A 4,674-nucleotide genomic window follows, 5' to 3' on the forward strand; every position below is an offset into this window, starting at 1 on the left:
TGGGTAATCATGTACTACATCCAACTCGCCAAGGGAGGTCGGTGCCTCAACCGATTGAATAAGATTCACTAGAAAAGCATAACATCCCTTCTGTAAGAAGCTCTGCGCCTTCAACGCTGAAATTATCTTGGTCTCCCGTACCGATCGTGGAATCCAAAATTCCACCATTGAAGAACCTGGAGGAGATAGAACAATCCTACCCTCGTGGCATAAGACCTTGGCATGGTATTTGTGCAACCAATTCATGCCTAGGACAAAGTCGAATTCGAACATCTCGAGCAAAATGGCACAAGCCGGCATGTGCCACTCGGCCACGACTACGTCTAATTCTGGCAAGTAGGTGACGCAAACCATATTCTTCCCAATCGGGTTATATACATCTAAGGTAGAGTCTAACCGAGATACAGGCAATTTCAATTATGCAGCGAAACTTGCAGAAACAAACGTGTTTGTGGCACCACAATCGAAAAGAACAAAAGTTGCACGATCTGCAACTAAAATCGTACCTTGCACAAGATCTCCTTTAGTCAACTGTTCGGCAGTAGCTGTGTAGACTCGTGCAGGTGCTCTTTTTACACCGCTAGTCTGTGGTTGTATCGGTTGTGGTGCCTGCAGCTGCAGGGAAGGCTAGGGCGCACCACTGGCTTGCCTAAGTTCGTCTGTCACCTTCTTGCGGCAATCACGAATGTAGTGGCCCAACTTGCCACAATATAAAAAACCACCTGTCTCGCGGGAACAAGGTTGGCCAACATGCAACCTCCCATACTTACTACAAGCTCCACTAGGAGGTTGCCGCGATGGATGGTACTGGTTCCGCTACCTCTTGGTCGGGGAACCCGACAGCTTCGCTCCCTCGATCTTCACGAGCAGAATCGGTTGCTTAACTTCCTCGATTTTGATGGAAAACAACGGTTGCTTGGCCTGTCCGCGAGGCTGCATCGTCTTTCGATTGCCACCTGTCATAGGTGGCTTCCGGGTCTGAGTGCTCTTTGAATGCTCCCAGTCATCATTGAGAAAAGTAGATGTTTCGACAGTCGCTGCTAAGGTTGCAGGCATGCTAGTAAGAACTCGGTGTCTGAGTCCTTCCTTGAGGCCCCTAACGAATTTTCTCGCCCGCTCATGCTCATCTTTGAAGAGGTTGGGGCAGTGTCGCTCCAACTGTTGAAACCTTGCTGCGTACTCGTTCAATGTCAAGCTGCCCTGACACAGCTCCAAGAACTCAATCTTTTTTTTCTCCCTTGCATAAGGGGGAAAATAATTGTCGAGAAACACCTTTTTAAAAGTCTCCCAAGGCACCGTGCCAATGCTCGAGAATCGTATTTTTTGTGTGGTATCCCACCAAATACGCGCCTCATCCTTCAAACGAAAGGACCCAAATAAAGTCTTTTTCTCCTCGGGTACTGTGAGGGCGTCGAAGACACGCTCAATTTCACTGACCCAATATTCTGCCGCATCTGGGTCCACTCCACTGGAGAAAACCAAAGGATCCAATTTTAGAAATTTCTCGAAAGAGACCCCCTGCTCAGAAGCCTGATTTCTCTGTGCAGTACTCTAATTTTGGATCGCTTCGGCCAACGCATTGAGAGAATCCATAATGAATCCTCTGTGTTCGATCCCGTCTTCCGCCAAATCCTCGTCTGGTCGTCGTGCCATCCTTAAAAATAAACATAAGGTACACGTCAGAATGCACCAAGATGAATAAGAAACAACGGGTACTTTATAAATCCTTAAGTCACTACATATACAAAATCCCAGTGATGCTGGTATACAAGCCAAAAAAGAACTTATCTGCACGAGAGTTTGCAGCCTCCCTTACAAAAACTGAACAAAATTTTACAAACACCTCCCCCCCTTCTAGGGACGATCGAACTGTCGAAGATATTCTCTCTTATTGCCCGTATGCCTAAACCTGAATCGAGGGACAAAAGAGAGTGGCTCATCAGAGGGAACCTCCACATCGTACATCGACGTCGACGGTGTGTAGTCAAGTGAGACTGAACCGCTCGTGGACGAATCTGAAATGTTGATTGGAAAATCAACACCAGGAATTTGGAGCACCGGCCCCTCCGAGTTCACTGGGGGCAAAGGTTGTTTAAGGACCGCCAAAGGTAGATCTGGCACATTGAGGTCAGGGATGGCGGCTTCAGTAGAATCCTAGGCTACAATTGCCCTATCCTGCTCCTCTTTAAGAAGACAAAAGTCTAGGGTGTGTCTGGACTCGCCACAAAAGACACACTCAATCGGTACTAAGATGGGACCACTACTATCTGAGACTTCTGGTGTAGCCTGCCGATTTGCCTGGATTTGTGAGGGTAAAAATCCTCCAACTTGAACATATACTGAAGACCAGGTCGCTGCCAAGAGTATCTGAAATTCTAAAGGTAGCGGGCTACCTGTCTCATCCATAAAGGTCGGTGGGGGTGGGCGATTAGCCTAATACTCTTCCTAGGACACCCAACGTCATCCTCTTTCTATAAAGAGGCCCCTACCTCTTAACGAACAAGCACACATTCTACGACCACCTCTGTCGTGATAGCCACTAGGACCAGCTGACGGATCCATCACACACAAGTACTGATCAAAGTAGAAGCAATACATTAATTTTATCAAAGCAAGAAAAATCAAGCGTCTACTCACAGTGCAGTAGAATGCTCAATGATCAAGGCTCAACTGTTCTCGTCCTGGCTCTGATACCAAAAGTTGTAACGCCCCAGAAGTTTGACTTGAGAGAAGAATATTTGAATAAAATTACCTTCAAAAAATCAGAGTTTGTAGCAAAGGTTTTTAAAGATGCCAAAGGTTTTAAATAAAGGCACAAGTCGATTCTTCTGAGCACGTTAGCAAAAAGACCCAGCACAAACACAAACCCATTTCCTAAGCCAAAATAGTGAGCAAAAGATAAAAAAGAGTTTATTAAAAAAAAAAAGTTTAGTTTATACAAAGCAGGAGGGTATCCATCCAAAACAACAAAAAATACAAAACCAAATAGCCAACGTGTCGACAAGAGAGGCGAGGCTTTGACCACGTAGCATTTGCATCGCTTCTAGTAAGAAGAGCTACCTGTCACCTACACCCATAAAAATGGGGTCAGTCCTGAAAACTGGTAGGTACGCAAAAAGAATAAGATGAACAACTAATCTAAGTATGCTCAAATCTAAGCAAATAGAACTGATACAATATACACAAGTGATCAGCAAAGCTAACCAAGATATCATAAGCTCAAGCAAGCTAGTATTACAGTGATAACAATCCAACTGTAAGCAATCACAACCAGACTTATCATGCATACCTTCAAACTATTGCAAATAACAAACTAATAGCAAAGTAAAAGCTTGCAGTCCGAAGAAAGAACAAACAACAGCTATGAGCATGCCATAATGTGATCTGATCATTATTTGGACATTGTGGGTACGCACAATATATAAAATGTAGAAACAGCTGAGATCCATTTGGGGGTTCATTATGCTATGTATTTTATTATACCCTGAAGGACTGACTTAGTTCGCTCCTAAGGAAACGACCAGTGGCCGAGAGAGTAAGTCCCCAAAGGCTAAACAGGGCCCAAGGATGCATCCAACTTCTGCAGAAGTGTCGGATGACTACCACCTAGGATACTTATGGTAACGTCATTTTCCCTACCTCCGATGATTGAAGAAGCCGGATCTTTCCCCGTAATAGCCATGAATGGCATGTCCATCGAAGGTTTTGTATCATCCATCCTCTCTCTTAATGAACTAGCCTGAACAAGTACGATGAGGGGTTTTTCATCATCATAGCCTTGCTCTATATGCCCTGGTCTATTCGACCCACTCGAGCATCTGGCATGTGAAGGCGTATAATTATCATTTAGTGAGATATCCAAATTATGATATTTTGCAGAACATGAGGCTTATTCACTTCGTGCTATGCATCATAGCATCATATAGCACTGCCAAGAGATGCGGCTAGGTTTATAGCCACAAGCCACCAGAAAACACTCAAAACGAACTCAAATACTGACAACAATTTCTAGAAATACTTGCAAGGTAGAACAATAGCATAATCGTAATTTACATGACGCAAGCAAGAAGTGAGTCAGTAAAAGCATAAGCAAGCAGAGCAACAAGAAGTAAGGTGCTGAAACATAAATAGCCAAGGCGCATAAAGCGCGGGGCAACAAAAGGTAAAGTGCTGAAACGTAAATAGTCAAGGCGCATAAAGCGCGGGGCAACAAAAAGTAAAGTGTTGAAAGGTAAACAGGACAAGGATCGCGAAACATCGTCCTTGATTTTAAAAGATAGAAAGTAAAGCCTAGGCACATATAGCGCAGCGGCAGTAGAAAGTAAAGTGCTGAAAAGTAAATAGGAAAAGGATCTCGAAACCGCATCCTTGAGTTAAAAAGACAGAAAGTAAAGCCTGGGCATATATAGCGCAGTGGCAGCAGAAAGTAAAGTGCTGAAAAGTAAATAGGACAAGGATCGCGAAACCGCGTCCTTGAGTTAAAAAGACAGAAAGTAAAGCCTGGACACATATAGCGCGGTGGCAGTAGAAAGTAAAGTGCTGAAAGGTAAACAGGACAAGGATTGTGAAACTGCGTCCTTAGGTTAAAGAACGTACATATAGCTTATATGTATATATATATATATATATATATATTGTTTAATTATCTTTTCTTTAGTTCAGTTTAGTTCATTC

Source organism: Nuphar pumila, chromosome 1 (assembly GCF_984573655.1).
Source record: "Nuphar pumila chromosome 1, dmNupPumi1.hap1.1, whole genome shotgun sequence".
Lineage (NCBI taxonomy): Eukaryota > Viridiplantae > Streptophyta > Magnoliopsida > Nymphaeales > Nymphaeaceae > Nuphar > Nuphar pumila.